Here is a 23,656-nt window from a genome sequence, read left to right as displayed (position 1 = left end):
GGCCCTTAAGAGCAACCATAAGAGCAATTAACAACAATAACATCTCTTGCGGTGGTCATTTAGCCGGACTAAGCAATAGTGACAGATGAAACGCTGGCGGCCATGAGCGTCTTCAAGATGTACAGCCCCTGCCGCAGAGACGTAATACGGAAGCCACCGTTTTCCACAACTCCCACCTGCACAACGGAAGCACAACCTCTCGCTAATAGCAAGAAATTATACACATGTACAATATATGAATCATGCACAGAAAACCAAATCACACTTCAACAAAGTGACGTCGTGGTGTAAGGCATCCTATCGCCTGCCTAATGTATGTGGAGATTCACTGACATCACAAAAAATTTTAGAACGGTACACAGAGAATTCAACCTGTAAATATTAGTGCGCATGTTGCTTACAGTCGCTGTATATAGTAGTAGCAGAAATGAATGGTTTGTGTTCCAGGCAAGAATGCTAGAATTAATTTGAACGTTTACCATGCGTATGACGCAGATAGCCAGGATTATTAATCTTTAAGTTATTAAAGCGAAGCATACTACCCAGCCGACATACAGTTATGCATTTCTTGAACTATCACTGTACCACTGTAGAAAAAGTAAAAGCAATTAAACGGGAGTGCGCTTGAAGTCAGGTTGACCGGAAGCTTTACAATAACTACCTGCATCGGCACTGCGAAGAACACTGTCTCAAGAGCGGAAGTAAACGAGGAGAACGAAGGAGCGGACGTTTTGCCTCGACGTCGTATATACCACTCGTGTCTGGTTCCGAAATGAAGTGGCACTTCTTGCCACTCCTTTTGTCAACAACGTCTATGCATTGTGCTCCGGAGCCCCCTTGCGCTTCGTGATCAAGAAAAAAGAAAGAGGATATTTTAAGAATTTAAATGATTGATTTTACTCCTCTGTACTGAGAGGGGCGGAGAGGAAGAAGGTTATCTGCCACGTTTCTTTTTTTTTTCTTTCGGAAATGACAAACACGGCCTAATAAACGAACGCGGTCATCCGGCGACCAATATCACCAGAGCAACACTTTTTCGTCTACGCAGTGGTGGACGTCTGCATTATTTGTATTTATCAATTTTAGCTCTGTATACGAACGCTGTAGAGGCGGTAAACAGTGATAACGCTGGTCGTCTTCGCTCGATGAGGGTACAGAACGCCATAACCAAAGCAATAAATCTCCTCCCGAGTGCTCCTGGCAGTTCATGTCTGAAATGGGGAGCGGATACTCGGTGAGGCTGTACTAACGAAAAAATAAGGGGGCGGGGGGTCTCTCACTTCGTATTAAACACGTAAAGCTGCTCAAGTCGGGTTTCAGAGCATGAAACTCAAGGAATGACCGAATTTCTTCGTGGCCCGGGCGCATATCCTGGGAGGAAAGAGGCTCTGCGTTATTCGCACTCAGGCCTCCATAGACCGCGACTGGTTTTTGGGTTACGTATACCTCGGCACGAAAGAGAAACAGCTATGCTTATCCGTGACACCCGCAATCCGTGAAACGCTGCGCGCGTGGGTGCCGTATTTCTCGCTGTATACTCGACGAGCGATATACATGGCCAACATGGACGGATTTTTTCGCTCGGATTATATAAGCTTTAAAATTCTGATTTGGTCCGTATGACCAGTAAACGATCAGTCAGTTAAAAAATTTCGTTCTCCGGAAGTAGCAATCTGTACTCACATATTTATTAACGTTGTTATTTATTTATCTACATATAAGCAAGGCTTTTATAACAAAAATTTTGGAGTCACAAAAAATGCCGCTTTTGATACCGCTTCTTCATTTATCGACATGTACGCGAGGCTCTTGTAAAAATATTTGTGAAGCCACCAGAAAAAGAAATGCTGGTTTTGATACCGCTTTTGATACTGTATGCACGGAAGTTCTTGCGTGCGCAGTTATCGGCAGATACCGACAAACTTACGCGCGTTGGATAGCCGAAGAACATGCTATACACAAAGGAGGCAATGTATGCGTGAGTACGGCTGCGGTAGGTTTAAGCGAAAAAGAAATCGCATTCCTAGACCAGCCCTGAAGAATAATCACCTTTATAAACTGATGATTCATTCTTTTTACACAAAACTTTAATCAGTGACTTTTATCCTTGACGATATGATCCGCACGTGCGGGGAAGGTGTACCTAGTTTCTATATATTGACCTTGTTGCTATAAAGACAACGTTGTTAGTGAGCGCTGGTGTTGTCGTTCTTTCACTTGTCCTCGTCTTACGCACTGTTTACCCCTTCCAAATACGCAACACCGACTATCCCAACGCCAATCCCTCATATAGAGCAGTGCTCCCCACATTACACCAGATAGCCAACGCGCACTCACACAAATCAAGATTCTGGGACACTGGTCTGCACGGACGCCATCATGAGAGGCTACAAACGCGCTGCTGCGTTACGTAAACGATACCCGGTCATGCGGCAGTTCTGGCTGCATGACCCCATGCACTGTGTTACGATGTATCTCTTTGCATATGGCAATGACAATGTTGTGCCTTGACAGACTGTTGTCACAGTAATCACACAAATGGGTTTATATCGTTCATTCTTTTCTTCTCTTGTTTTTCTTTCCTCTTATTTTTCGTGCCCATTTTCTCCTTTCCCGGCACCGGGTAGTGAGGTGTGTTGTCCGGTTACCCTTTCTGTCTTTCCTTTATTTCCTTCATTTTTGTTATTTTCTGTCGCCCTTCGTACCTCTTCTCCTTTTCCCCAAAGTAGGGAAGTCAACCAAAGGCATACTTTAGTTAAAATCATTGTCTCTGCTGTTAGCTCTCTATCTCTCTTGGTCAACCAAACATGCCGCAGACCCTCAGCTGCACACTTTGCGGTAATAACAATAAAAAGAAAACGAAGAAAAGAAGGAACGCCCTGGAAGTAACGCAGCAAACCAAAAGAAATCCATCGTAGCGGCCTATTTCACATCGCGTCCTAGACATTGTGAAGTACTCTTATCTCTGTTTCACATCGCGTCCTAATCATTATGAAGTACTTTTATCTCTGTCGGAATTTAAGACGACGAAGTGTGTTGTGTGGAACGCTGCTTTTCTGTCTCTCCTAATTTCATGCTACTTTGGGGGAGACGCCGCTCCCTTAACTACGGCGACGGACGTGGAGTCACCTGGAGGGGTGCCGGGTCCTTCCACGTCAACAGCGGCCCCTCCGAGAAAGCGGTCTAGTCGCCTGAGTGACACCGACAGCGAGGACACTGTGATCTATTCAACGACCAGTGATGAAACCTCGGACGACAGTGACTTCGTGCCCGTAGCAAAGCGCAAAGCAAAGAGAAGACTCGTCAGGACATCTCCTTCCACAATTAAGACAACTGTGATCCCGAGGAGAAAGACATCGGACCGCACAATTTTATTTGTGCCTGTGGCTGCTAGAGACAATCTAAACTTGCTCCACCACCAAGCTGCATCTGTATCGCTCGAGGCGCTTGTTCCGGGTCAGATCAAAGATATGAGGATCAACGCCTGAAAGAACGTTCTCGCTATAGATGTCACAAACCGCAGCGCACTGGGCGTTCTAAGTAATGTTAAGGTGCTGGATAGCGTCAAAGTACACTGCTACAAACAAGACGATCGTGACTCCACGGCCGGTGTGGTGTATGACGTCGACAATTCGATTAGCGATGATGACCTGCATATACTCATTAAGCCAGCAACCAAGGAAATTGCCATATTGCAAGCCCGTCGCCCTCGGAATTCGCACCGTGTAAAGCTAACATTTAAAGGAGACAGCCTACCGTCACATTTCAAGGTCGGGCACTTCCGACACGTAGTACGGCTTTTTGTTCCAAGGCCGCTTCAGTGCCGGAAGTGTCAAAAGATAGGGCACGTTAGTGCTGTTTGCACAAATGGTGCCGTGTGCTCACGATGCTCTGGGTCGCACAGCTCCGATGTATGTCGTGCAGAAAACCAAAAGAGCGCCAATTGTCAAGGCTCTCACGATGCATCTTCAAAGAATTGCCCACGTGTGAAAAATGAGTTCAAAGTCTTGAGGCAAATGGTCAGAGATGGTTCGTCACACTGGGAGGCGCCCGCTAAAGTGCGACGTCGGCGTCCACATCGCCGAAGACCTAGAAAACCCACTCCTGTTGTTAAGAATTCACCGCGTCCACTGACAGTCCACAAACTTCCACAGACAACTAGCAATACTAGCAACGAGGTTCCTAAGCAGAAAGTCTCGAATAACATTGCCTCATGCGAGGAGTGGCTGCCGTTGCCAAGGCTAGACGAACTAGCGGAGCAGCAAGATGTAGCACGCTCGCCGAATTATGCTTCACCTTCTGGCAGCAGCCCAGACGACGACAAACAAGTCGTCACCATGATACGGGCCCTTATGAACACGCTACGAGTACTACTGACTGCCATACACACTCCGGCGGCTCGAGGTGCACTTCAAATACTGGATGCCCTGAATCCGGTATTGTCCGGTCTTGAGAAGCACCATGGCTGCTCCTCAGCACTCCTTCCATAAAGAAGTCAAGGAAGCGTTCTTCCTCCAGTGGAATGCCAGAGGCCTTAAATCCCGCATTTCGGATTTACGTCCGTTTGTTTTCAAGCACAAATTTCCAATCATTGTCATTTGTGAGCCAAACATTGAGAGTGCCTTCCGCTTATCAGGATATCAAGCTTTCATGTCTGCCACCTATACCGACCACAGCAAAGTCATCGTCTACGTCAGATGCGATTTCACTTATTTTTTACACCCAGTGGCACCTGATGACGACAATCAGTACGTATGTTTGACTATAACATGCAAGAACGTTTCACTCACGCTGGTAGGTGCCTACATTTCACCTTCGAGTCGATTTTACAACGCAAGACTAAGTACAATTTTAACAGCGACACCTGGACCACCACTTTTTGTTGCAGGGTACAGTGTGTTTGCACGTCAACTTTTGAACTGTTCGAGTCACTGGTGTAGTCAGGATTTTATTTCGGAGGCTCGAGGGGGGTCCTACCTCCTATATGTACGTTCGTGCGTGTGTATATACATGTGCATACAAACAAAATTTCGGGGGGTTGGAACCCTACCCCATCCCGGCTATGCCTCTGGTTCGAACGTAGCCTACATTAAAAGGTGCCATTTTGCTCAGAGCTTGCGAACTATTGGTGCATGTAGCTCGCGATCCGCACACAAGAAAGCAAATGGAACACTGCGCGGCATTTGCTTCCTGCGCGCGCGAGGAGTGGTTTCACTGCATAGCTGGAACATCACGGCGGGCCTATGCGCAACTCTGCTCCCTGCGGGAGCATATACAGGGACACTAGTTTATATCAGAGTTACTGTATATGCTCCTTGCGGGAGCGCACATACAGTAACTCTAGTTCATGTGATTCAATCAATGCATTGTACTCATTTTTTTTTGCCCAGTTAAAACGTCCGTAACGCTAAAGAATGTCTTGTGTTAAATAACTAGCTGCTCTACCTACTAAGCAGCGAAAGAATTAACTTATCCAAGCACCTCGCCGAAAAAGCCACTGGAGGTGCGTTTTATTATATGTACATGTCTTTTTCTATTAATAAGCGTCTTTTTTTCTCTCTTATATCATATATATGGATGAAAGTGAAAGCTTTGGCAAGTAGTATGGTGTCGGCTTCTCGAGAAAAAAAGTTGACAGTCACTTTAGCATAGTCTAAAGAAGATGGCCGCGAAAGTCTGCGCACTCACGAGAAATTCGTTAAGTTACTTGACATTCTGAAGCGAATGCTTTGTTACTGCCTGTTACTTGTTTTCTCCCACCAAAGGTCGGGGGTTCCAGTGCCCTAATTAACCACATCTGAATTAACTGTCCCTTAATTAACACCATTCGTGGGTTCGACCATCAATGAGGGCACGATAAATTTAGGTGCCATTGAATTTTGGTCCTACCCAAGGTCGAGGGTACAACTCCTACCGATGATCGTGGATTCCAGTGCCTTTATTAACTGTATCCTAAAAAACTGTTCCTTAATTAACTTCGCCTTAGTTAGCACCAAAGATCGTGGGTTTGACTGCCACCAATGGTTGTGTGTTCGACCATCGATGCTGGCACCATCAATTTTGGTCCCTCCAAAGGTGGAGTGTGCGACTCCCTATGAATCTTGGTGCCATGAATGTTGGCCCCATGACGTTGACAGGCTTAACGCGAGACATTGGATTTTTCGTCCCATGGGCTTCGCCTTAATCAATCCTACAATGATTATTCATGATGGCATCTGGTCGCATGAGAGCATTCTGGCAGTAAACCACCTTTCAATAATGTGCATGTTCACTGGCTGACGTCAAAGCGACAGTTATTTCTCTATGTAGCTTTGCATGAGAAGCTTGTATAATAAATCACGCTAACATTTATTTCCCGCCCTCCTTAGCCACTGTCGCAAATAAGCCTTAAGTTATTATTCAAATATATTATTCTCTCTCTCTTTCGGCGTGAACACCTGATTATGCAGGGTGTTTCACGTAACTTTTACCAAGGATTTAAAAAGAAAGTGTTTTACCGCAACTGAAAGAAGCCAGTGACATAGGGTTTGCCGTCATGGATTGCTCCTTGGGGTATATTATATATTGCGCTTAATTAGTTCATTATCAAAGATCAATGATGAATTTTTTTTTAATATTCACTTCAGGGCCAAGTGCGTTTCGTTTCGTTGTAAAGGGCATTCGAAAACAACCGATCCTATTTTTGTGGCAACGTACATGCGCCGCGTGGCGATCTCTTTCTGGCGTTTAAAAAAAGGCCGCGAAATATTAAATAAAATCATGTGACAGCGCTCATCCGCTACCGTATTGCAGCGCTCTCAACCGCGTTTTGTGCGAAAGAACCGTGCGCGCGGACCGTGACGAAATGAGCGGGCGCGGCTGTATTCATTGTCTATATCATTCGCAGTGCGTCAGCATCTCTGATGGTGGGAGACGGAAAGAAAGCACCGTCGTCCCTGATAAGCAATAGGCTCGACGCAGGGCTGAGCAGGCTGCAATATGACAGCGCACGAGCGCAGTCACGTGGTTTCGTTTCGTATTTCGCGGGATTTCTTTAAACGCCCGAAAAATTTGCCACGCAACATGTACGTTGCCACAAAAAATTGGATCGGTCGTTTTGAAATGCCCTCTACAACGTAACGAAACACACTTTACCCTGGTGGTGATGGCAGACTTTATTGAAAAGGGGAAATGGGGGGGGGGGGGGGGGAATATTTACTTTGCCCTAAAGTAAATATTAAAAGATTGCGTAATTGGTCTTAGTAAACTGATTAAGCCCAATATCAAAAATATAATATAATACAAATATAAAAATAAAGTGTTGTAGTTAACAATATTTTTGAAATCCTTGGTTCAAGGATTTCAGAAACAAGTATAACAAAAGACAGTATTACCCCACGCATTCTTTTCTCTAATATTTTGCAAATATATTCGAGTGGAAGTTCTCCAAAGTGCGTGCTGACGCGCCACTCAGGCAACCTATGGCGCAACTCAGGAAACGTAGCGATTGCACATCATTCCAGGAAATACCCTCCAGCTGCCTTCCCAATCAAAATAGGGCTTCCGTTAAACTGGGCTTCATTCTAAAACGGTATTTTATAACTAATTCAGTGGCTTATTTCCTCAAGTCGTCATTCCGCTTCCGAAAAACGATTTTAGGCGTCGCGTGCAATTTTGGAGTTTCCTTCATTCATTCGAACTCAGCTTCCAAGAAACAGAAACTAATATTGCGCCCCTATTTCACGCCTTGCGGACTATCGCTAAGAATGGAAGGCAACGAAGACCGACCAGGCACTGCGCTTCGCCTCCGTTCCTCCTTTTTCCTTGCCGCACTTGTGAGAGTCTCAAATTAGGAAGCCAAGTTTTCAACTTCGGGTGGCTCGGTTCGCATAGCCATTCTTCTCGTAAAGGCCACAGCGATGCGGCCCTGACCCGCTTGCGGGGGCGTGCGTATTGAGGGGCTGACTTTGTGGAAGTGCTTGGCAACTGCAATTTCTGGAAGCGCCTTGATTCGCAGGAGGCAAATAAATCGACTACAGACGTTTCTCCATTACAGCGATCATTTTGTGATATGGAGAATTCTATCCAGCATTCTCTCGTTAGCCGTGGAAAGCTGCCGTGATTAATGTTTAAGTTTCCTAATTTTCTCATATGGCACAATGAAAAACTTGTCCTATTTTTTTATTTTTTTTTTGCTCCATATCGCTTAGCTCAGGAAGGAACGCGTAACCAACAAGAAACTTGAATGTGGAGCGTTTTGTGCTTATTTGGGCTACCACGCTTGTTTTTTTGTAAGACGCTGTCATAATTCATGTTCTCAATGTCACTGCACTCTTTTTATTCACCTGGGTTTTCAGGTGGCATAATATCTATCTGAAATCATAAATAAGCACGAAGGCCTGCTTTTTTGGGAGGCCACAACAGTGACGTGTTGTCCATGAGCCATCGGTCATAGGTGTCAGGATAGTTAGGTGTTAATTTCACAACCCTAAGTGAATTTTCGGTGGCAGTCCTTGGTCCGAGAGCAAGTGCCAAGTATATGACGGGCATCCACAGCAGACAAACCAGCGGATCATGTCGGACATTGTACATTTTCCTCAGATTTGCGCTACCATAACACTGTCACGCAAGTTATCATTTTTGTTTTTGTAAACTGACATGAACTAACTCGACAACACTTTTTACCAGAAGTGCAGGCTAAAACATGTCCATTCGATTATTTTCTGCTCGTGTAACTTCCTCATTAAATAAATCGCCAAGCATCTACTTTGCTAGATGTTGGTTTATACATTATACCTTGCAGTACAAGAAAACATAGTTTCTTTACCCAGCGGCTCCCAACAAAGTGGGGGACAAAAAATCTTTGACTGTCTCCAGCAGCAAAAGAAGTTATCTTCATTTAGAGAAAGAAACACTTACTTCCTTTTAAAATTATTTCTAACGCAGTCAATAGACTTCTCAAGAATTTTCACCGACTGTTCGAAGCAACTGTGGAGCTCCTCAAACCATAGGCGGAAAGTTTTAAGGCGAAAGCCCTAAAGGGCCAGTTGCTATGGCCTATAGCCGAAAAAAGCGGTGTCTAGTCCAGTGAAGCAAAAAATATCATCATCAGGAATGACTCATATCCCCGTAAGCAAGCAAAGATGCAATGGCTGAACATGAAGAAAGAAGGAAGGACAGCAGGAAGATAAGAAGTAATGAAGGAAGGAAAGAAGGAAGGAAGGAAGGAAGGAAAGAAAGAAAGAAAGAAAGAAAGAAAGAAAGAAAGAAAGAAAGAAAGAAAGAAAGAAAGAAAGAAAGAAAGAAAGAAGGGTGGAAGGAGATAAGGAAGGAAGGAGAGAAGGAAGGCAGGAAGGAAGGAAAGAAGAAAGGAAGGAAAGAAAGGCGGGGAGAAAGAAAGAGCGTAAATAGCTTTAGATAGTGCATTAGGGGCTCGCAACTGTCGCTGAGGAGGTCGAGCGTGAGCGCCATACATTTATTTCACACTGTGGCTCCCAGGGTTCTAGTACGAAACATAAATACCCAAGAAAGTAGATGGGAAAACGGCGCTGCGGTATAGCTCAATTCATAGAGCATGGCACGCGTAATGCGAAGACGTGGGACAGTTCCCCACCTGCGGCAAGTTGTTTTTTCATCCACTTTCATTTCAATTAATGTATCATTTCTTTAATTCATTTAGTAAGCCCAACTAGTTTCCCCTATGTTTTCGTTGGTGTCAATGTTTGTTGGCTTCTTATAATATGCGGCTCATTGTGTCCTACAAGAAGGAAACTGCCAAATGTCTTGCGTATGGCAGTTTTGTCATATGTATAATGCCTGCCAATATTTCTTTTTTTATTGTTATCCTCTTTCCTGCCCAACCTTATATTGCCGTCATAGCGCTTTATCATCGATTCCTCCATTTCTTCGTGGTAAACTGCAAATTTGACCCGTATGTACTCTGCCGAGTTACATTGCACTTTCATTACCCCCCTTACTCAATGCCCTGTCAAGGGGCCTGTAAGGCATTTTCAATAAATAATAAAAAAAAAGTCTGACCCCTCCGATCGTATAACTTAATGCTTTATCACGTGTGAAGCAGGCTTTCGCATTCATGTGTTACAGGAGTGTAACATGCTGCCGAATTTCTCACTTTTTCAAGAGAGCTGGAATCCGGCCAGCTTTCGCAACCCCTTGCTGGTGTAACCAGCACAAGAGTGTACACGGGACACTAGTAAGGCGAGAAGGACAAGCGTTGAATTCAACTGGCGTTTCTTACAAAAAGGCATGCATATATAAGCTCGCGCCCTTGATCCCAATCAGATACAATCGTGCGAGTCAACATGGTCACAACAAATCAACAAGTGCGCGCGAACACCTCCCCGAGACCTAAAGCTTCCGCGAATGTATTCCGAGGAAACCCACTCCCTTTTTGCACTTTCTGATTATGCTCCTCCAGCCTCACATTTAGGCACCTTCCCATCTGTCCCACGTAACGCTGCCTGCAGGAAAGAGGTATGCTATACACTACTCCTCTTGAGCAGTCGACGAAACCCTTTCTGTGCACAATGTTGCATAATTTTGATTGTCTTCTGACAGGGCTGGTTGTGGCGCATAACAAATAAATAAATAATAAATGTTGTACATTATCAGAAGAGCCTTCCTTTTCGTGAGTCGTTAGCATTTCCTATTGGAAAGAGAAGCAGTACTGAGACACATATTATTCGCGTGCATTTCACACGCCATGAACGTACGGCAACATGTTCATTCTCTAAGCATAGGCTACCCATGCCATTAGAAATAATTGTCAGTTGATGGTCACCTTTGCTTTAAAAAATACAATAAACTTTGTCGTGTGTATATATTTAAGCATATTGTGTCTGTGCATGATGTTCACAGTGTCAATCTAAAAAAAAAATGAAGTGAAGAACTACAGATGAGGAAGATCCCTTGGTGCTTCTAGTGCGTTTGTCTTTCTATTGTCGCGATTTGCAGAAATAAAGCGAAAGTATGAATTAAAAGCCGTAACGTCCGCGACAACAATGATACAGTAAGCTTGTAGCCGCAATAAAACTGTAAGTGAAAAGACAAAGGCAACTCAAAAGAAACCTCAAATTATTTGGGTAACGGAACTCTGGTAACCACATTCCAGGGGGGGGGGGGGGGGGGGGGGCTAGAGCAAGAGGATAGGTAGCAGTGACTGAGTTTGTAAACTTCCCGTTTGCTGCAGGAATCGCGGTTCGAACACAGTTGAGGTGTTCTCTTTTCATAATGGACGAGTATGTACCTACCACTCAACTGAAGCACGGCCCCTTTCTCCTGTCATTCAGAAGAGAGAGACAAAGATATGGAGGTCATGCAGCCTTTCATTTACCTTGATACCTAACACCAGGGAAAGCATATAAAAGAAAACAGTGGACACGTAAATGCAAGAAGCTGGATGCATGCGTTAATAACCGCCAATAACTACCCGTATCGTGTATCTACTTAAACAAATCACACACTTTATAATTATGACGTACATGTGTTATTTACCATTCCTTGTCCAATTTTCGTCACTGAAACTAGCATGTTATATTTCATGCATGTGAATGAGAAAAGACTGGCAAAATTAAAGAACAAATTCGCAGGGCTTATTTTTCTATCATATATCAAAGACTTTCATCATAAATTTCCAGCAAATCGAGGCGTTCGAGGTGCCGTATCGTTCGTCGGCACTTTTACTCAAAAATCATAGCAGCGTTATGTGTGGCCTAAAAATATTGTAAGACTATTTCTGCGTCACCGTATATCGTCAAGTGGCATGCCTTAGGTTGCACGCTCGTATGGTAGTGCACAGAGAACTAACTGTAGAGTGTTGCAACGCAGCAATCTTTACTAAATTCCCGCATCGGTCGCTACTATTATAGACTCATCGGGGTTCAAGACTGCTGTTCTCCAAGCCATCTAACAAATGTTTTATTCATTCATCTGCATTTTTTCTATGTATATGTACCACTCCTTTCTGTAGCGCCTACGGGCCTTGAAAGTATTTTAAAATAAATAAATAAATAAATAAATAAATAAATAAATATCATGCAGAACCAAGTTTATCCATGGCACGAAGTTGATCAGCCATACAAGTAGACTTGCTGACGCTCTGGTTTTCGTGTTTAATTTTGGTGGTTGTTCTTCCACGTGTCGGACATTTGTTGTAAAGAATTATGATCCCTGCAGAGATCATTCTACAAGAAAGGGTATGACAAGTTGTCACCTGTTCAGTACATAAACGTAAACATTGTCTGAGCTTACAGGTTTGATAGTATGCAATAGAAACATTTGTTCGCGCCATACTTAGCTTTATCGAATTTAATTAGCCACTTAACAAAAGCTCCGCTTCACGTAGATTACGACCTGTGCGTTGGATGTCTATATTTTCTTTTGCTGCGCACCACCTTGTATGCATAATCCTTACCTCTACTAGTGGTATACCTCTACTAAATCTTATACTTTATTATTTCTTATTTACTTTTAGCTTTGTTACCACCTTTTAATTCTTACCATACTGCCATACCTAGGCAACCTTATTTTCCGCCTATGTGGTAAAATCAGTTTCTACAGATGGATATACTTGGTAAATTATGATTACTTCTTCACGTGCCTCCCCCCTCCCCCCCCCCCGTTATGATCCCAAATGATCTCGAGAGTGTCCTGAAATAAAAATCATAAATAATAAGAAGGCAAGAAGGGAGTGAGAGGGAGAGAGGGAAGCGCTAGCAGCGCGCGATACGTAGGGCTGTCCATCCCGCGTACAATTGATCCCCGAGGTTTGTCGATTTCACAAATTGCATTGATACCTACAGCAAAACAGTGTGACTCACAGCTTAGCTACACCGCCGTTCTAACCAAGACAAGTTCGTGTATTCTCTTTCTCCTTTAGAGCGCAGCTCTTAGGCGCCCGTTACTGCGGCGAGCGTCGGCGTAACCGGAGGAAAGCGGAAGTGGAAGGTATGGCGAATGCCTGAGAAGAATAGCATAAAGCTCTGCGCGGGCTCTTCCTCTTCATAACCACAAGCTCTCTCTCTCTCTCTCTCTCTCTCTCTCTCCCTCTCGTTTTACAGCGACGATGTGTATACGTGATGGTGCCAGAGTAGCGCGTGTCGTCTGCGAGTTCCGTCTGCAGCGACAGCTGTGTCGCCACACTTCGCTCCATTTGCGACGTGCCGCGCGATACAGATTGTCCGCGCCAGCCAATATATTGCGAAATGAAAACTCGCAGAGAGGTGCGCTAAAATTTCGCATAGGGGAGTATTAGGGAGTATGAGTATAATCTTTGGTGCATTTTTTTTTCTCTTTCAAACCCTGTTTCCTTTCGATATGCCCTTTTCTTCTTCGATATGCCCTTCGTCTTAATTGAGAATTTTCTTTTGGGGTAATTTTCTTCCGAATGAAATTTCCCGTAATGTGGCTACCATTAACTAGGAAAACGGCACGCAAACTTGTTTACGGATGAAGTCATCAAAACATAAGCAGAAAAGTAGAGAAGCCTGCTTCCAACAAGCGCAGCTGTGCAAACATACGCGCTCTAATTGCACTGCCACTAATGGCAACATAAGGCAGGCTTCTGAAAAAGTGTGCATTTCGTTACTTCGTGCCTCACGAGATAGTGCGACCACGCTGAACTTCAAATGGATGCTCCTTCTGTTTATGTAATACGGGCGTACGCCGCCCTGATGCCCAGCCCCCTTCTTAGTACGAGGACCGACGTTTTTCTGTGTTTCCACAAGACGTTCACTTTGGGGCAGATGCATTGCGGAAACCTAGGCTCATTACTGATTAAGCTGGGATTATAAAACTCAGGCAATTATGAGGATTAGTTCATCTTTCCGGAACTGTCATTCACTTTATGTTGTTTCCGCGTATGTTCTGTTATGCCGTGTGGAATGATAAGACTCGGTTTTGTTGTGCCCACTTTCTAAACACAGTCTAATCATTTGCAACAACGGTCGCAAAAGAGCTTGTTTTTCTTCTTAATTACTTCAGAGTGACGTCAGCAGAAGCGAGATTGATGCACACAGTATGATGCGCAACTAGTTATCAACAGTCATATCGGATATTTTTCTAGACATTCTAGAAAGGACATATACAAGATGAGCTGCCGAGGCTGTCACAATATTTAATGTCTCAGAAGTACGATGTGAGCCTTTCCGCATTACAGAGGTAGAAACGCATCTTGTTTGTGCATTGATGACCTGTATATGCTGATAATTCTCACATTTGTTCAACGTCAAGGAAAATTAATTCTTACCTTCGAAAGTTGGCTTCAACCACGGAGAATAGTTTGTCTTGTCACAGTAAAACTGATTTTCTTATGCTCTATCTCGTTTAACAAATGCCGTTACGGAATATTAAGGGGCCATTTAGCACTAAATGCAATAGAAATGAGTCAGCATTAAGTCGAGCTTGTTTTAGGTCACGGATTCATGATTTATACTGCCTTAACTACCTTGCAGAGTGTGGTTTAGGAGCTCACTCGACACACGTCCTGCCACTTCGAGGACGGTGGTCAGGAGCAGCTCGCTGTCAGTTTTGTGTATATATATATATGATTTTACCACGAGCCGCAAGCGTCACATACACTTTTGTTCTCACTTTGACACTCCTAATACTACCGCAATAAACGCAACTCAAGAAATACACCCAATGCAGTACAATGCGACATGGCGTTTAATAGATTAATGTCTACCGCACAGGAGTCACTACCTTCAACTTCCTAGTTACTGTAGCGCTATATTCCCCATCCCTCCCCCCCCCCTCTTCCCGTTCTACTATGGGAAGTTTTTTATACGCTTTCTGTTGCTTCGGGATATAAAAACAACAATGCAATCAACTGAATGAGCAGCGTTCATCGCCTCACTTGCGAGACAAATTCCCGCAGTTGAACAACCACTGATAAGTTTTATTCCTCAGAGAGAAGAAATTGAAAGAAAGAAAAATTGGAGGAGCCTTTTTCTACGATGCAGCTACCATGTAGTTTACGCGGTGCACGCCTGCAGCACTATCATCTAAACGAGCGCCCAGAGCCCAGCGGCGTGCACAATGCTAAGAAGAACTCGCGTGGCTCGGTGCACGAACCCGTTTACACCGAAAGCGTTGGCCCACTGGGGGCTCTCACCTTGGGAAGCGCACGTGTCGCCCAGCGCCATCGATCGAAGCGCGCAGGCACAGAGCACCCTTGACAGTCGGAGAGCTAACGGCGCGGTTCCGGAACACGCGGACCGCGTGTTAAGCTGACAAGGACTACAGTGGACGCAGTTATGTGTTTGTCTTGTCCTGCAAGTATGTGTTCGCGACGTTACATGCACTTGCTCGGAAAGCAGCAGTAAAAGGCCGCAACCCGAGATCCCGTCTCTGAAAATTGGTATGTCGGCTTACTTGACATTCCGGTGGCGTCAGCGAAACTACATGAGGATAACCAAATAAGGCAATACCCTAAAGAGAGCTGTGACGTCGGGTCGTCGTGGTGGAAACGAGTAGCCTGCGGTAGCATTTGTGAGGCGGTGAGACACTGCCAATGGGGGTTTAGCGAACTCGATACACTCACTGCTGACGGCCTCTATAACTGATGGCCCGAGGTACTGTTGCACTGTGTTTATCGTTCATATGACGGGGATGAATAAGCTTTTTCAATATTACGCAAAAAAAGTTGCTTGACTTTGTCTTCTTTGGTAGTAGTCTTGGGTTCTATGCGACGCAAGAAAAGCAGACAATCGCCTTGCAGCCAGCAGTATTTATGCGGTGCACGACCTGATTCCTGCTCAGTACGAAAGCCCTTCAACGCTTCTTTTGCCGCAGTGGACGTATTCGCCCTGGATGATCACTGTCACAGGGCCAAGTACAAAGCGAAAGGCTAACGCTCCGTTACCAGCTTTAAAATATTTTGCACTTGAGCACATCTCAAGATGCTGTAAAGGACAGCGCCGCATTTACACCGATGGTTAAGTGACATCCTGATCTTCTACTAAAGGCGTCTGGATTATATCTATGCTAACACAACAATTTCATCGAGACTTAGCCCTTCAACGTCTACCACTGTCACGAAGCTCGCGGCATTGCGTGCTGCTTTCGCAGTCACTGTACATATGTACAAGCTGGAAAATTGATCGATGATCTTCACTGATTCTCGGGCGGCCTTTTATAGCGTTGGCACTCTTTGGCTACTTCACGCTCTCTCCGGTGGCTATCTGTCTATCTATGTTTGTATCTGAACATTTTCCCGCCTAACTGGGTCACTGGGTAGTCCATGGTCGAATGCTTAGCTCATCGGGCTGCCGGGCTGAGGCAACAGGTTTCAATACCAACCATCGGAAGAACTTGGGTCACGGAGTATGTGCCAATGTGGAGATGCACGCCGCTCTTCAACGACGCATTTCACGTCGACATGGGTCACTGTAGATGTGAAACTGAGGGGGAACCGCTGTTGGAACAAGCACTTTCACGCCGACTCCGAGCTCCAGGTATGTGCCACTCAGTATGCGCTGGTCTTCAGTGAACCTCTTCGATGCTAACTTGAGTCACTGGGTATGTGCCGGTAGGTGTGTACCGCTATTCAATGAAAGTATCTGACGCCAACTTGGGTATCTGGGTATCAGCCACTGGAAATGTGCCACGCTAAAATGCCAAACAAATAGCGCTCCCAAACATGCTGCGATGCTGGGAGGAATCCAACCCACGTCACAAGGCTTCCTCAAAAACACCAACCCGTCGGATTAGCAGGCTGTGCCGCAAATGTACTGAGGATGTGCCGCTTTTCAAATGAACGCCTTTCACCCCAAAGCTTTAGCGATCTACGCCATGATTCCACTGGTTATATAACGCTCTTCCATGAACCTCTTGCCAACTTGCGTCTCTGAGTATGTGCCACTGAATGCGTGACAACCGAGTGAACAATTCTCAGCTTTTGCAGGCCCCGGTGCGCCACGCTTCTCGTCTCGGAGGCCACGCAACGACTTCTTGGCAGTCCGACTAGATGGTGCAGCGTGTCGAGAAAGAAACGCAAACGAGCTGCCGCAGGACGTGTTTCTCAGTGTTCGCACGCACCAGCACGCCATGCATTTCGGAGGCCAGGTGCGGGCTTCATGGCGGCAGTGTTAGATGACGCCGAGTGTTCTTAGGGAATCGCGAAAGAAGAGCCCAACTGCAGTACACGCCTCATCCATAACTCGTTTCGACGGTGGTAATACGTTGTGTCGCTATTTTGACTCAATGCTAACTCATTACAATCCACAGTCTTCCTGGGATGGTGTTTGCCTCATATTTTTTTTCTCATGAGATCGCCAGAAACAAACGATCAGCTTGTTCGAGACACAAACCGTCTATGCATAGAGACTTGTTGGCTGAACCTCATCATCGTGCTTCAATTTCTGACCGCCCAATGCGGCATAGCGGACAGCATCGAAGCCGACTTGGATGCAGGATTTGCGCATGGCTACTCGTCGCAAATGGTGTCCCTTGCCTCCATTCTTTAACGACGGACCGACTTTAGTGAGGGCCATAGCGCGGTGCTTTTAAGTCCACTCTGGTGTGATGTGCAGCAACAGTATGGACCCGTTCGGAATATAGGAGCAAAATACGATTTCCACACTTTGAGTGGCCGTTCAAGTAGCAACCGCGCATGTCTACACCCCATTGATTTAAACGTCGCCTACGCCTATACCAAGTAATTTGTGCGCAGACTGCAATCAATGACATTGAAACTGTGTAGTGTGCGCAATGTTCTCGAGGATTTACACCATGTTTCATGCTTTTGCACCAACTCTGCCGCCATGGCAGCCTTCCCACATTGCGATTTATAAAATTACGAAGCAGTTCTTTGGCGCTGCACCATATTCTTGGGCAATGGAGCAGCTCTCCTAATGCTCTGTGCGCAACGAAAGGACACTATCTTGAAAAAGACGCTCTAGATTCTTGCTACTTCATATTCTTGTGCCTGTTACTTGAGTATGTTGCATGTCAGTGTATATTGGCTGTTTATGAGTAACTATTATGCATCACCAATCTTACCTGGAGTAGCATATATGGCCAGGCAAACGACTCAAGCACTCAATTACGATTATTTTTCTCTCTCTCTTTCTCAGTTTTCTATTGCCTTTCCTTGGATTCTTGATGGCTTTCTTGGGTACCCAGTAAGCCCCCGGAACGAAAGTTCAATAGAGGGTGCTTATTTTTATCTCCTTTTTGCATAGTGGAACCAAATTTCGCCGTCACTTGCGATGGGCAAACGAGGCATTTAACACCCTTAAAATCACGAAGATCGCACGCACCGCGAAAATTAGTGCAAGCGAAGCTTTGACGACCTGGCAAGACAAAATGGTGCGTCGCAATAGAAACGCCTAGCGGATACCTGCGATGAACGCGCCCTGTAGTTTGCCCGTAATTTTGATCAATGGTGGTGGTGTACATTTAAGAGCAAAAGTAAATTTATTCAGCGGTGATATTCTGGAGCAATCTCTAACGTTGATAGCATCATTTTCGATAGCTCTTACATGACTCGGCATCGGACGCGTAAAAGTAGACTGCCGATAGAGTTCCTGGCACAGTGCGAAGATAGCGAGCTTGGAAAAGAACCAGAAACGTTGTCAGCCGTATACGTCGATGCGTCCGCTGCTAAGTGTCGCGAAATCTCGCTTAGCCACTGCATACCATTGTCGGCTCGTTTCGCCAACTCCAATAGTACATTAAGTTCGTAACTGTACGTCAATCATGTATTATATTCAAAAAATTTAATTCATCAAATCGGTAAACCACGATAACGTACTTAAAAACCTTAAATACGGGGAGAGAAACTGTCCTCCAAGTTTAACAAACCAGTCTTAGCGGCCTTCGACGAGGCACTCTCCGCTCTCCAGCCATCTGTCGCATGATATATATCGCCTATTTGGGCCACGAGCCATTAAACTGTGGCGCGTGCAACATCGTTCCAGTCATTTACTTATATGTTCTCTAACTGGGCGCTTTCATCATCCGAAGGTTGCTGAACTCATGATTGCTATGAAATTTTCAATGAAAGCACTGCGAAACTGCTCATAATATTGCGCCATTTCTAAAAGCCATGGTTCCTTCTTGAAATGGTGGCCATGAAATCAAACCGATTTTGCAATTGGGCGTATCGACTGCTAGCTTGAATCAGGCGAAGAGAAAGTTGTGGTAGGGACTATGTATAATGGAAGAATCTCCAGCTGCTTCAGAATACCCCAATTTCTTTTAAGGCGAAAGCCTTAAGTACCTCATGGGCCGAAAAATTCGATGTCCGGCATTATGGCGCCAAAATTGATGGTGCCACCTACGACCATTTTTTGGAATTCGAGCCCACGGCCTTTGCTGGGAGTCGAACCCACAACTATTGGTGGGCGTCGTAGCAGCGACCTTTGGCGTTAACTAAGGCAACGTTTATTAAGGCACTCGAATCCACGATATTTGGTGGGAGTCGAACCCTCGTCCTCTGGTGGGATAAAAATTCAATGGCACTAAAACTGATGGTGCCACCATTGATGCTCGCACCCACGATCTTTGGTGTTAAAAAAAGACGAAGTTAAATTAAGGCACATCTAATTAAGATATATGTAATTAGGTCACTCGAACCCACGACATTTTGTGCTAATTAAGGCAAACATTGGTGGAAGTCAAATCATCGACCTTTGGTGGGACTCGAGTCGTCGAACTTGTGTGGTGCAAAATTCAATGGCAACAAAATTGATGGTGCCGCCATTTATGTTCGAACCCACGACCATTTATGTTAATAAGGGCGCAGTTAATTAAGATAGTGTAAACTAAGGCACTTAAACCCACGCCCTTTGGTGGGAGAAAACAATAGGAAGTAACAATGCATCGGAATGAGAATTTCAAGTAATTTAATTAATATTTTCTGAGCGTGGAGGCTTTCGCCTTTATCCTCATTAGTGCATGCTGAAGTGACTGTCAATTTTTTTTTTCTAAGGCTCCACAGCTGTGCGTTTTGTCAATGAAAGAAAGGAAATTACAAACTGATTTCATTTAGCATATTATATGAATGACTGCAGTAGTTCTCAGGATTGACTCGCAATACCTGTTCCCATCACTTCAAAGCTTTTTCGGTCACAAACATTAAATCCATGGTTTCCTTTACTCCTCAATCGACAATAAAAATTTCAGCTTGCGATAAAATGGCACAAGCATGGTGGCTTCGCACCTGTAGGGCTGTGTCATGAATTTTGAGGGAACGGATTGGATTCCCGGTTCGGCCGGCTACATGCAGGTGTCAGCGAAACCAGGAAGCGCCTCTGTTCCGAGCGACACACACGTTGAAAAATTCGAGTTGTGCAATGCAGATTAGAGATATTAATCTCTCTCTCTCCTTCACGCAGTAATCCGTAGTTACCCCTTGCCAACGTTCGTAAACTCCATTCCATGGCCACAAATTTTCAAACTTCAGCACCCCATCTATATCTTTGCCACTCTCGATTGCTCAAACATTCTCTTTGACTGGCCAAGATTCGATGCAGCGATCTTGTGCTCACGACCTTAGTGTCGTCGGTGGAAGTCTGTTGAAAAAATTAAGTTCTGTGGTTGATAATTTGCTTTCCGTATCACAAAGCCTGAAAAAGAAAAACAGCAGACACTTCCTTTGGTCAGCAATATAACGACTGCATAGCTACATATTGTCTCATAAAGAACAAGGGCCCATTTTTCTCACTTAAAAATTATGTAAGCAATGAACAGCGTGGACGGAATCGCGTAATTTCAAACATGCTAAGAAAAACAGGCTATCAAACTTGTTTATTACTGGGGAAGACGAAAACTTTAACAGAGAAATAAAATCCCTGTACTTGACGTAGCCAAGTAAAGTGTATTTTACCGAAGTCTACAGCAACCTAGTGCCGCAAACCTCAGGCAATCTTTCCTAAAACTAAGGATTTTAGGTCTTGTTTAGGGAGAAGAGAAATTAGTCCAGAACGAGAGAAACACTATTGCGCGATGACAGGGAAGAAATAAAATATCGGAGATGTGACAAACTTGGCGAAGCGGCGATGACCGATACGTGGAACAGCTGACGCGATGGTACGTTTTTGTTTCAGTTACCGCAAATTTTCCTCGTAGTGCTATGCGAAGTGTGACTTATGATCGCACTGCAGCATAATGAACGCATCTGAACGCATAGTTAACGAGCACAGGACTGTCGTAAACGACAGTCCTATGCTCGTTAACGCAGCACTGCTACAGCGTTTTGACTACTCGTACCTCTAGTGCTGCCGATTTCTGTGCAATTTGAATGAAGTATTAGTAACTGTAACAGTAACCAAAGCGGGAACCGCCCACAGGCAAAGCAGTTTTGGACTGTATGCCAATGGTCCCGTGTTTTAGTGAGCTGTGGAATGGAGGTCGCCTATGGTTGCCTATCTGCGTGCTTTGCTACAAATGACGTGTAATCGCGTAAGCGGGGTTGTTTTACATCCGTACACGGCATGGCAGAAAAGTCGATCGCTCATCTTTTACATTGGCACCGTGAAGTGACACGCTGTTTTGACACCGTTACATTCTATAAGGGACCTGCGCTGTTTTATTTTTCAATTATTCTTTCATTATGAGCCAAAAATTATGAGTAGAACTATACCATGCCAAAGAAAAGGAGTAGCTGGTGTCGCATATGTAGCCACTAAACTTTCCTTAATTAAGTTTAGCAGAAGTAATTGCGGCGGAACCCATCTCACGAGCACTGTCAACGGTAACCCATTAGCATTGTATCATTATAGCGGCACAACGTATTGCCACCATCAAAATGACGTATGTATTGGGCGTGTACATCAGTGGGACTCCTCTTTCGCGCTTCCCTAAGAACACTGGGCGCCATCAAGCACTGCCACGGCGAAGCCCGTGCGTGCTCTCCTAAAGGCATGGCGCCTGAGAAACGTCTCGTGCAACAATCGGGCTCCTTCTATTGCGCTTCCTTTGACATTTGTCCCCCTCCTTGCCCAACACTCAGTCGCGCATACTCTGTGACCTAAGCTGGCGAGAGCTTCATTGAAGAGCGGCGCATAGCTAGTGCATTCATGGCGCAGCTCGCTAAAGCGTTGTCGTGAAAGGCATTCATTGAAAAGCGGCACATACGCAGTGCATTAGGGGCACAGCCCGCTAGAGCATCAGGTTGCTGTCCTTGAGAAACCCCTAGTGACGTGGGTTCCATTGCGCCCAAAATTAGAGAAATTTAAAGGATCACCTTTTTCTTGTCATTTTAGGGCGGTACATTCCCAGTGCCACATATTGGGTTCACCAAGTTAGCGTCCAGAGAGAGATAAAACTTTATTATGTCCTTTATAGCCTCCAAGACGTTCATTAAGTGTGGCACACACCGACTGGCACGTTCCCACTCTGCCAAGTTGGGGCGAAAGAGTTCCATTGGATACTAGCACAGACCGAGTGGCACATACCCAGTACTCCAAGTCGGCGTAAAAATTCTTCTTCCAAAAGCGATGCCTGCCATGTCCCGCATCTGCATTGGCCCATTTTGAAGTGAAAGGCGTTCGTCGAAGAGTAGTACGGTATGTACGCGTTGGCAGGGAATCAGTGACCCAAGTCGGTCTGATGGTTGGTTTTAAACACAGTTACCTCATAAGAGCAGCCCGACGAGCTACCCTTACGTCCACCCCCATTCGAGTTACCCAGCGACCCAGGCAGATGAGAAAACGGTTAGATAAACATACATACATAATTACCACCCTGAAGGTGCATAAAAACTGCTAGCACATTAAAAATGAGTATAACTAATCTGCGGTGGCTATCCAAGCATGAAAAAAGCCTAACGCCTCATGTAAATTCATGTGCTGAAGCCGGGGTCATCTGTCATTTTTCTTTCTTGACATGCTGTGCCTTCTGGCGGAGCCAATGTTAAGTTCGCGTATACCCACTGGGACATAAACAGTTATCCAAGTTTGCGCCAGAGAGGCTCCTTGAAGAGTAACACATACACACTAGTGCATACCTACGTTGATGGCCCCCATTTTAAACAGCACTTTCTTCTGGACCGATAGCTAAATAGCGAGGAAAAACTAAACTTAAAACGCCAAGCATGCTGCTTATACCGCGTGCCCCAGGTAAGTTGGACCAATATTTTTTAAAAAAGAACCAGGAGCTCCAGCGAAATCCTACCGGTTGCATAATAGCCGTAGTCGTGTCTACATACAACCAGTATTTTTTTCATCACGAAGTATTAATTATTTGTCATTAATTATAGAACTTTTTCATTATTGCTTGACATCGCAAACAACAATTACAAAGTTATAGGGCATCTCAAATAACCTCCGATTCGAGCATTTGTTTCGTGCTCAGCTTTGCTTCATTGGTTTTTCCGAGAAAAAAAAAACAAAACCGCACGAAACGTTCAGAATACGAAATAGATACGCGCTCGCGCGCCGCTACTGAAGCGCTCCCATGCGAATAGGCACGCATACACGGCTTTACTAGCGGTGGCAAGCTCGCTACAGGGCTTCACGCTGTGTGATGGTTGCGGCATCATTAGAACACGCCGCTAACGCATTGATAAACGTAGCGAGCCGTAGGGGGGAGGAGGGGGATTTAGAAGCCGGGAAACCGTGACGATGCACTAGGGACTAATGTTGCGCACTCATCTTGTTCTGTAGTTAGGCCCGCCCGGAACGTATGTTCCTTTTGTTCTTTTTAGCAATAG

General features: G+C 45.0%; 1 protein-coding gene across 2 annotated transcripts in view; it reads left to right on the top strand.

Annotated features, from left to right (window-relative positions):
- LOC135908910 (uncharacterized) overlaps positions 1-23,656 on the top strand; it is a 662,802-nt gene that overhangs the window by 482,037 nt on the left and 157,109 nt on the right. The gene's annotated exons all lie outside the window — the stretch shown is intronic.

This window comes from Dermacentor albipictus, chromosome 1, assembly GCF_038994185.2.
Source record: "Dermacentor albipictus isolate Rhodes 1998 colony chromosome 1, USDA_Dalb.pri_finalv2, whole genome shotgun sequence".
Taxonomy (NCBI): Eukaryota; Metazoa; Arthropoda; class Arachnida; order Ixodida; family Ixodidae; genus Dermacentor; species Dermacentor albipictus.
This window is presented reverse-complemented; position numbering and strand designations above follow the sequence as displayed.